Genomic DNA, 12167 nt, shown 5'->3' on the forward strand with positions numbered 1-12167 from the left:
ACTATGAGCGAAATCAAGACATTTTGATATTATACTCCCATTACCTCTCTTATATGACATTTTAGTTTGCTTTCTAAAGAGACGATGCCCACAAAAACCAAGATTGAAAAAATTTAGACAAGGAAGATAGTTCAAACGGCACAAAGCTTTCATTCTGGTGATTAACAGATGTCCCAAACAATGATGCCATAAAGAAATAGATGGCTATTCACTCTAATAGCTATAATATCGTGTTTAACACTAGACACATGCAAAGGATACAAAGTATCAATTTTGGCCGTTTGGCCACAACAAGAGATCCCTTATAATCTTCCATAGATAATCACCAAAGATCACTTTATAACTATAATGATCAAGTTGTTCTATATTGATCAAGCTTTTGGTCAAGTCTAGAACATACCTTACATTCTATAGAATAAATACTCTATAACCATACTTATCAAGTTGTGCTATATTGGTCAAGCTTTTTGTCAAGTCTGAAACGTACCATGCATTCTACAAGATAAAATAAGATCCATTTGGCAATGACAAGTGTATATCCCCATTGTCAACAATGATGCATGCATAGTTATTTCTAAGAGACATGCATCCTCTCTTTTTAGCATCATAAGTAGAGAACCACTCTTTATGTGGTGTACATGAAATGATGCTCTAGAATCTAGAAGCCAATTTAGAGACATGCCATTGTTCATGGCAACAAAGAATGTATCACCCAAAGAGGATATATGAAACATTAGCATAATCACTATCACATGCATTAATTTTCTCTATCTTTGCCTTGCTTTTCTCTTCCTTTTTGCCATCATTGCTTGTTCTTCCATTTGTAGGAGGCCTTTTTGATGTGTCTCTTCTTCTTACAAAAGAAGCATTCTATATCCTTTTTGCTATGTGACTTGCGTCTTGACTTTTCAATTTCACGAGACTTCCTTGTATTTAACATTCCTCTCACCATAAGTGCACTAGAGCTCTTTGACCCTACATTGTGCTTTCTATTCATCTCCTACATGAGAAAACTACTCTCAATATTGGGACTCATAAGGCCACTTGTAGATACATAGTACATAAGGCCACTTGTAGATACATAGTTACAAATGGTTATCCTGAAAGTGTCCCAACTCTTAGACAAGGTGGCCACTAAGAACATGGACTTCATTGAATCATGAAATTAAATCTTCTGAGATGTCACTTGGCTAAAAAATATTGTTGAATTCATTGAGATGATTGGACATCAAAGCCCCCTCTTCCATGTAGAGATCAATGAGTTTTTTAGCCAATGAACTTGCGAGGTTGCACTTTCTTTTTCATATAAGCTATCGAGATGATTCCATAGACCATGTCTAGCTTCTGTATATTTTATATTAAATGCACAAACTTTGAGAGTCTCATCATAATAGTGGAACATGCTAGCTCATCTAGTTCCTTCCAAAACTCTAGCATCATGTCCTTCAGCTTAATCCTACTACACATGGTTAGTTTAACTTGCTTCTTCTAGGCCAATATGTTGTATATTTTCTCTTCCTAATATGAAAAGTTTGTTTCTCCAAGCTTTTCAACATTGAACAATGCATTCTATGAACTTGTTGAAGAAACCATAACAAAAAAAAGTATGTTGGCATACCAAAAATATCAAGATATCTCCAACTTGCAAGCCCAAAGTAGACCAATGGACTGCAAATTGAGTGCCCCACAAAGATAAACAACGACTATCCAAATATCAAACTAGCATGAAATTGATGACAATAGGATATTTCAAGCCTCCCAAAGCCCTATGAATCTTGTGAAAGATTTTTCAAGTATTCTAGCTACCTTCTTCTTAGTATAAAATATCCATTAGAGATCAAACATATACAAATTGACTTCAAAAAGTCAATTTCAATCCATATAATATCTACAAAGTGAGCGTAAAATAGCATAGGAGGTGCTTTAAGATGAAAAATCCGTCAAATTATGTGTGTGTAATCTAAAACTAGAAGTAAGAATCATCGCGTGTGAGTTTGAACAGTTGCAATTGGCTAAGGTTTCAAACTTGCAAAAAGTTTAGATAGGTAAGGAGGGTGCTTCTGAAGCTTCTCGTAGCCCATAGGGTGGCATTTTTATATGATAGTCAACTTTTCTCAAAATGGAGTTATTTTGCTCCTAATCTACATCAACTAGTAAATGACTACATTTTGAAGCTCGAAGGCTTTGTGGATCAAGCCACAGATCTAATAAAAAATTTCAACTTTTCTATTTTTATAGAAAAAAACAAATCCTCTACTTAAGGCCGATCTTGACCACCTTGCCTAAACCCTCAACTTGCAACAAGCATGCCTTCTCTTTCCAAGTGACAAGCTATCCCCCTACTTAAGTAGGCCATATTCTTGCATACATTAAACCCATGTACCAAGATCTCCTTTGGAGCATCCAAAACCAAGCTACTTTGGTTCAATACCATCCACTAATGGATGCTCAAACCAAACCCAAAATGGGCTATTGTAGCTCCAAATCAAGCCTCGATGGCTTAAGAATGTGCTTGACTTAGATGGAGATCCCTATGATGAGAATAGTACTTCTATCAAATGTACATGTAGCAAGAATTAATGTCAAAGAAGAATCTCAAATCCTTAGTCTTCATAAAAGCTTCACTCCTTGCACTCATTCTAAGCATGAGCTTCCATGGTCATCAAGTGCTACTTTGATATAGGTTGAGAGGAAAGCAATGGTGAGGTAGAGCTATGGAGTGTAAGAGGATTGAGAGAGAGAAGAACACAATAGAGATATGTGGGTATATCTACCCTCATTCTTTGTTATCTTCACTTGTATATTATTGTACAATGTATACTTAGATAAGGGGTGATTGCTTGGCTATACCATTGTCCTTCACCCCAACACCATCAACTATGCACATGGCACACATTTTCTCTTGCATAAGAGTTTGTTTGTATCTTTTTGGTGTAAACTTGCTTTCACTATGAAATGTTCAACGAGTGACACATTGGGAGATTGAGTGCCTATTCTTACATCACAATGAGTGATTGGAGAGATTAAGAGTTTTACAATACTTCCATTGATGACTATAACTCTCCATAGAAATTATTCTTACCTTGTTAGATATGCGCAATACCCCACCCTCATAAGGTGCCACCGATGACCCATGGTGCTCAAAGTTATAAGTCCCCCATTATGAGTAAAAGCCATCTGTGAGCTAGTGGATCGTAACTTATATGCCAAATGAGGTCTATGTGACCAAATGGCAAAAAGGTGACCTTTGTGAGTCTAGTCTTTGGGCTAAATAGAGTAGTTAAGTTGGTAGGAAAGCTAGCTTTAAGCTCTTTGCCTATCATCTATCTAGATTGCCATCTAACCTTCACAATGAAAGCACATTGGTGGATATAGCTATATTTGTATTAGTTTGTTTGGCTGCTCTTCTCATATTTGTTGTGTACTCTCTATTCCTTAGGTTCTATAGATCCCATTATTCCTTAATTAATTGTTTTTTTGTCCAATGGTTCACCTTTTAAGTGCAGAGACCTTTTGATTAATATGGTTATTAAAGCCCATTTTCTGTATGAACTCCCCCTTTAGGTTTTAAATGGGAAAACCACCTTCGCACAATGCTCATTACTTCTCATGGATCATTTTTCTTTTCCTTTCATGCAAAACTAGCCTCCATTCAAATGCCATTTTTAATTTTTTAAAACTTTGCATGTGAATATCTTGTTTTTGCCTTATTTTTAACAATCGACCATATAGCCTTATTCATCCCTTCAAACAAGATAATTTTTCTTCTTACAACTCCTTGGATCCGATTGATGAATTGATCATTGAAAAAATCTAAGTTATTTTGGTGTTTTTGTGCCTCTTCAAGAAAATGTCTTATTTTTCCTCCTTTTGAGTTTTTATGGCCCTCAAGTTTCTCCATATATCAACTATCTCAACAATTAAGATATATTAGCTTTGTTCCATTTCTTAATCTGAGTTGTAATTTGAAGGATATTACTTCCAAAAAGTTTCACATTTAAGTTGCATGCAACTCCCATGATACCTTGCATTCATGTGTAGTGATCATTTTTTTTATTTCCCTTCATGCATTTGTGAGCATGCACTTGATCACCTATATGGAGCCACCCAATCCCTTTGCATGTCCATTTCCATGCTTATATGCTCTTTCATCATTCTCTAGTATTCTTTTTAAAAGCAAAAAATCAAACAAACACAAAAGAAAACCTTGAGACACACACATCTAAACAAAACCTTAATTTTGAGAAAAATAATTTTCAAAATAACAAAACCTAATATAGACATCCATTGCTCTAGAAATGTCCTCCCTTTTTACATAAATTAGAAGAAAAGCGCCCTATCCTCCCCATCGTTTCCCCTTTCTCTTTTGTTTTAATATTAAAAAAGGCATACACAACAACCACAATAATAATTATTTACACACATGCACACACATGTAAACAAGGAAAGAAAACATATACAAACAAATGAGAAAAGAACAAAAACATAGAACAAATGAGAGATAACTAGGTTGACTCGTGTAGCTAGGGAGTAAAGTTGTACGATAAACATGTACTTCGTCAAATTCTCTTATTATTTGGAATTGTTTCATTTCAAGCATGTTGTTGAAGCATTGTGTGTAAGATGTAGCGTATAGTGATTTAACTCTATTTGTCTTTCATTGCTCTAGGTTTATATGAATAAGTATCTTAAAGTAATTATATCTACGTCCACAGTCCTTGGTATTCAATATTTCATGCAAGTTTAGTTTATATTGCTATGTTTGAAGAGATAACTCACCCACATAACATTTACAAAGGAAGTAGGTGCATCATCATATTCATCACATGAATCATCTTCTTCTAAAAAAGTAGCCAAATGAGGGCCCCCCTCCCCCCCCCCCCCCCATGTGATATTCTACATGTCTAGAAGCTCTTCTAGTGCACTGAGGTAAGGGAGCATCCATTTTACTCTCCTAGAGAGTCTATAATAGCCATCTTGGGATTATTTTTGTTACATTTACAATAGCACTTTCTTGTTGTACTACATGTTCCACTGCTGGAGGCAAAGTGTCATCAAATCCTTGTTGTTTAGGAGCATGCAAGGTAGCAACACCTTGTTGTAATAAGTCTTTTCGGCCACTTTCAACATGCTCAAACCCAAAAGAAAATGGTACAAGGCCTTCAAATACATCAGTCAAGTCATAGGTGGCTAGCATTTCAAAGCAATCATGCAAAAGGCTGTAGTTTAAGCAAAGATCACATCCCTATTGACAAACACTTTCTTCTTGCATGGATCATACAAATGATAGCCTTTGATTTACAAACTATAGCCAATACAAATGCATTTTATGGCCTTGTCATCAAGCTCGCCATGAAACTTCTTTAGTACATGTGCATAAGCTATGCATCCAAATACTTAAAAGTAATCAACCTTTGGTTTCTTGCCATGCCACGCCTCAAAATGTGTGATAGACTTTAGTGCCTTTGTAGGTACATGATTTGAGATATGATTTGTGCATCAAAGTCCCTCTAACCAAAACTTGTGTGGTAGCACTTTACTCTTAAGCATGCATATGGTCATCTCCATGAGCATGCAATTCTTTCCTTCAGCCACTCCATTTTGTTGAGGTGTCATCCTAATAGTGGCTTGATTCTTGCATTCATCCATGTAAGGTCCTGATTTCTTACAGTAGTAGAATTTCCCCTTTTTCTTTGTCTTTTTTGTCTCTTGGGCATCCTTGTTTGATTGCTATCTCGAATAAGCTTTTTGTTGATTTTTTACAAACTGCTTTGCTTTGACCTTGCTCTCATATTTAGAGAGCATGGCAACATCCTCTGACCTCATAGCGACATTTCTTTGAGTCCACTCCTCTCATAATAACAGGCCTTCCAACTCCATCAAAGTTCTCCATCAAAGTAAGAGGTTGCTACCCCCCTCAAAGATAAATTTAGCGAGGTGTGAAAACAAGGTAAGACTCAAGGATTGAGTTTAGAGTGACACTAACCATTTTTGCATAAAAAATAACCTCATTAATGTTCAATACCTCATTAAAATTTAGGCGAGGTGTGGAAACCAAGGTAGGACTCAAGGATTGAGTTTAGAATGACATTAACCATTTTTGCATTAAAAAATAACCTCGTTAATGTTCAATACCTACTCATAGATATCTTGCAAGTGTGTGAGGTGGTCAATCATGATGTCACCTCATCCATATGTGCATTAACTAGTTCTCTCCATAAGTAGGAGATTTTGGCTTCATTACGAGCTACAAACATGCACTCCAAAATATCCCAAGATGCTTTGGAGGTCTTGCATGATTGTATATGAGGTATGCTGGCTCTCCTAATTGATAAGTTAATCGATGATAAAGCCTATGTATCTTTTGAGTAACTTGCTATGCATGCCCAACATTAAATGCAACAACTTCATGCTAAAAATCCCCAAATTTTCATTGCAATTTTTAAATTTACAAAAATTTGTCCATCCAATGTTAAAATAGCAAGATAATGCTTTTGTAGCACATGTCCAGCACTTTGCGATGCAATGCAAAAGCCCCAAATCTCAGAGAACAACCCTTAGAAATTTCAAAGATTTATACTTATAGCTTGAATATTTGATGTAATGTCACCTTGGGATGTATGTCCATAGCAAACATCAACTTTAAGGTGTCGTAGGATACATGTCGAATATGGGAGTCGCAAAAGCCCCAAACTTATTGTACAAATCTAGAGGAAATTGCACATTCCAGACACTTCAAGTGTTGAAATTTGTATAGAACTCCTATCCGAGTAGAATCCCCAATTTTTTGTTGCTTCAACCTCCTTGGGATGTATGTCGCGTCATGTTGACAATTTCGTGGCTAGGAGTAAGGGCTGAAGGTAATTGGTAGCAGCCCTTTACCTGGGATGTTGACTCTTTAGCTGGCGATGGGAGCTGGAACACATGGTAGAGGTGGAATTGTTAGATATAGAACTAGGAAGCATTGGCACAAGGAGGGCATACGTAAGGTGATAGAGGATCTGGAGTAGGGAGGCATTGCAAGGTAGCAAACAAGGCAGCCGACTATGTAGGGAACAATGCTTGTAGGCAGTGTAGCTAGATGCATTTGGCAGATAGGGGCAATGGTGGTGGTGGATAGGTGGAAGATATTGGAGCTTCTAGTGGTTGGAGCAGATCTAGAGGCAGGCACTTAGTAGGCATTGTAGGTAGTTGTAGCAATGCAACTGAGTTGAAAGGCTCACCTCCTATTCTTTCTTTTCTCTTGGGTTGATGAGCTTCATGACCATAAGTAGAGAGTGATGCCAGTTGATGGTGGTCTTTTGGAATCCACGCGATGGGTTGACGCTATGATACCGAATGTTAGAAAGACCAGCTATGGAGGAGAAAGAAATGAGAGAGAGATTAGATAGTGTAAGCTAAAAACAATAGATTGTACTTGCTCAACTAAAAGTGATAGAGTGAAAGTACAACCTTAGGTCTAGGGTAGACCAAACCCCTAGCTTAACTTAATTTAGCTAACTCTAGAACTAACTCTTAAAAGAGTGATACAACTTATTAATATAGTTGTGTTCACACTACAAACCAACCAACTAAAACATTGGGCACTGCCCATAGAATTGGCAAATCCCAACAATATAAATATGCAACATAAAAAAAATATGCAGTCAAAACAGATTGTGGATGATCTACAGAATTTTAGAGTTGATAGGATACATAACCTATGTGCAACATGCCAACTTGGAAAGCAATCAAGGCATGCATTTTCACATGAAAATCATATATGCAAGAAGCTACTTGAGTTGATACATTTTGATGTGTGGGGTCCTACAAAGAGAGCAACTATGAGTGTGGTTGCAAGTATTATGTCTCTTTCATTGATGATCATGCTAAAAAAGTATGGGTTTATTTTATGCATGAGAAAAGTGAGTTGTTCACTCACTTTAGAAGCTTTAAAGATTTGATTGATAAGGAGTCAAGGTTGCTTATTAAATGCCTGGGGTCGGATGAAGAGGGAGAGTACTTCTTCAATGAGTTTTTCAAATTTCTATTCAAAAATTGTATGAAAGATAGTTTACATGTAGATATACTCCACAACAAAATGGAGTTGCTTGAGGAAAACAGGTATATTGTAGAGGTGGCTTGAGCATTGATGTCTAAAAGAGATTTGCCTCACTATTATTGGGTTGAACTAGTTTCTAATATTGTATACATGATAAACATGATACCTACAATTGTTGTATATGGTATAACACTTGAGAAGTATATAGATAAAAATCCAAATTTATCCCAACAACTGAAAGTATCTGGATATATTGCTTATGTGCATATTCTTGATGAGTTGCATAGTAAATTGGATCCCAAAGAAAAAAAACTTGTATATTTGTGGGAATTCTCTTGAACATAAGGGATATAGATGCTATAACCCTATGACACATGATTTGAAAGTTAGGAATGATATTTTCTTTAAGGAAATGAGCAATTGGTATAGCAATGCGTAGGATATAGTTGGGGTAGATGTACATGAGAGTATGTCTATGTAGAAAATAGGTCAATAGTCACAAATATTGAGTGTGCCACAAGAGTCTCCTAGTCATGTGTTTATTGTTGATAGACCTTGAAGTGATAGATTATAATCATAGGTCACTCCATCAAGTACATCATAGATATCAAGAAAATGAAAAGGGGATGTTGGGGACTTACCTCTTATGTGATTGATGTATCATCAAGTTTCTTTCAAGTTAATGTGGATTCGGATGGTTCTGAGAAAAGCTTAGATGGAGAGTTTGAGATTACATCTATTAAGACACATAGTGTGAGGAAGGCACAAGAGGATATTAGGGCACTTGGCAATGATCTTGGTCTATGCAAGTCAGCTAGAGTAAGAATGCCCATGCAATGATTGACATATGAAAGCTATGTAGCATATCACTATGCATACATGGCTAACACTTTGCAAGATATAAAGCCCATTAATTTTGAGGATGCAATGGTTAATGAGAATCAAGATAATGCTATGGATGAAGAAAATGACACATAGGATTTGGTGCCTTTACTAGAAGGTGAGAAAGGTGTTGGCTACAAATAGGTTCACAAACTAAAGCATAAGTCTGATGGATTAGTTGAGCACTATAAGGCAAGGTTAATTACTGAAGGAGGATATGTGTAGACTCATGGCATTGATTATGAGAATACTTTTGCTCTAGTAGCTAAAATGGCTATTATGAGCAATGGCTACATCAAAATGTTGGATCATGCATCAGATGGATATTAAAAAGTAATATCGAGCAACCACCTAGTCATGTAGATTATAGTTATCATGATTATGTATGCATGATTCATATGACCTTAATTGGGCTAAATCAAGCACCTAGGGCATGGCATGATAGGGTTGCAAAATATATTGCTAGCATTAGATTCCACAAAGGATATGCTAATCACTCACTTTATGTATGTGAGAGTGATGTGGATATTGTGGTCGTTAGTATAAATGTAGATGACTTGATTATCATGGCTAATAGTTAGGCATAGATTGACCATGTGAAGAGTTTGAAATAAAACATTTAGGAGAGTTGCACTATTTTCTTGGTATATATATAATTAAGACTCCAAAGAGTATATGGTTATCATAGAGACAATATGCTTTGGGGATGCAAAAAATATAGTATGGATGATTGTAACCCAATTTTGATATCTTTGGATGATAATGCTAAGCTTAGTACACATAAGTGTGATGTGATTGAGGATTTTCCTTGTTGGGGTAAAAGGCCATTGGGCCTATCCATGTACATAGACCGCCCATTCTTTATTCATATATAATATGAAAGTGTCATCACATTCAACTCATTCTTCTCTCTGGGCATCCCACCCACCATGGCAACCAAAGCATCAAAATCCAAAGCAATCTTTCATCTAAACACGCTATCCACATCAAGGGCATCCCACTTGCCCATCTCCAACACATTAGCAATCAACTCCTCAATCTTTCCATTCAAGGCCATCAACTCCGTCTTCAACTCACTCTGCTTTTCATAAATCGTTTTCACCTTGGCTTCAAACTCTTTCAACACTCTTGGGGGGTTGGGGGGGGGACTTCCTCATTCCACTCATATAACTCAACTTATCCTCCAAACCTCACTGGTCATACTCCAAAGCATAAAACTCATCGAGAACTCTTCTTTTTTATTTTCGTATATATCCTCAAGAAGACTTTTCACCAACTCTAAAAGAGTCTCCCATGGCACCATTCCACACAACTTAGCCCAGGGTCTCCAACACCAGAGGTTGTGCACGCCACCCGTGAGGGTGGTTCTGATACAAAATCTAATGGTTCGACCTTTGGAAACCCCTGTGAGGTGCATCCTCAACCCCTAGGAGGTATTTCGTAAGCCCGTGATGCATCCCATTATAGCACAGCTTCCCAACTCGACATGCACACCTCAACACAACACCAAAGTTTGTAGAATGGCCTATCTTGAGGGAAAAGTTCATATTCATAGAGAGGGACTATATACAATACAAGCCAAAGGCACAGAGCATCATGGTTCATAGGAGAGGGTTGGAGCTATCAACACGCATCGAAGCAGCACAACTCAATGCTGTGGGGTGAGGGAGCCAGAGATACTCCCTCATAACACCTATGATGGAAGGGAGTGTGAGGCTTGGGCAACCCCATCTTGCCCCCCTCCTCCATGATCATGGCTATGCCACATGGAGCAACCATCATTTTTTCCTCTCGACATGCAAGGTTCTCTATTTGGTCGAGGTAGCCGAGTCCCCCTGCTCCAAGTTCAAGTTGATATGGCTCATTGGAGTTGAGACTTATGAGAAGAGGTGGAATTGACCCATGTTGCCCCATGGCACCATGGTCCAAGATGGTTGAAAGTGGATATTTGTGAGCATGAAAGTAGTTTGTGGTGTGATCCAGTGACTCCAAGCACCAAGTTACCCAAACGTGTGGAAGAAAGTGGTGAGAAGATGGGAGCTAAAGAGGGCTGCCCAAGGAAGAGAAAGAAAACATGGAAACTAGTGAACCCTATGTCTATGCTTGGAGCAAAGGATGAGACCACTGGGTCGAATCCCACACTGCCAAAGTCCAAATTGGTTAGTAGGCAACAATGGGTAAGCTTCAATGATGAAGTGAGGTCCAACTCTTTGTACTCAAATGGATGATTTCGAGGGTGAAAGACCCTCATGTATCGAGACATGTGGAGCAAAGACCAATTTCGAGGGTGTTAGACCCTCACACGGTGAGTTGATTAGGAGTGTTGGGGCACTCCGAGGGTGGATTGATCATGATGATTGGATCTTCATGAATGGAACCCAAGTGGTAGAGCTATGGGATGAAACAAGCCCTATACTCACCATGAAGATGAACTTCAAGGAGGAGCATAAACTTGTAAATCCCACATGTGCAATCAAGCCCATTTTGGTCTTTGGGCCAAAGGGATGCAATTTACTTGGGAAAGTCAAAGTGGTCGGGTGGCTATGAGATCGAACCAAGGTAGAGGCAAGGAGGCTTCACCCTCCAGGCTATTCCAAGTGGATCTAGCTTGTCACGGAGCAAGCTAGGAAGGAGAGGGCAAGGTGTGAAGGCCTAGCCTTGATCAATGCAATTAAGATGGATGTGGGCATGCTGAGGCCCATGGTTAAAGCAAAGTGAGGTGCGGTAACCCCTCCACTCTAGTTGCTCAAAAGTTGTTGTGGGCCAGTTCAAAGTGACTACAGTGGGGAATATGGCCCTCACGATGCAAGCTAGAAGGTTTGATGCTATGAATCGAAATTGAATAGCTTCAGCATGGGCCGAAATAATGTTCACTTTGGCCACCAAGAGCCTAAAAGTTCAAGTCGGCGTAGCATGAATGGATGCATCTAAAGCCCGCATGTTCTTCTTGCGCATGTTAAGCATAGATCCAGACAATAGAGGCCTAAAAGTGATTGTTGTGAGGGAAATGGCCCTACTCTATAGGCGCAACAATTTGATGCTTCTCATTGAGTCGTGGTGTGTCCTCTAGGCGCTCTAGCCCACTAGTCCTGGTACTCTCATCCTATTTCTCCAAAGATATGCAGCACAAAGAGGGTGAGGGTACTTGATGCAGGAGACATGGATCTCATGTAGTGGGGCAAATGACATGCAGCATCTAGGCATGTTGTGTAGTTCGATCCTGCCCAACGTGCTCCCCATGAAA

The sequence above is a fragment of the Lygodium microphyllum genome, chromosome 23 (assembly GCF_053477565.2).
Source record: "Lygodium microphyllum isolate KBCC chromosome 23, Lygodium_microphyllum_v1.1.10, whole genome shotgun sequence".
In the NCBI taxonomy this organism is placed as follows: domain Eukaryota; kingdom Viridiplantae; phylum Streptophyta; class Polypodiopsida; order Schizaeales; family Lygodiaceae; genus Lygodium; species Lygodium microphyllum.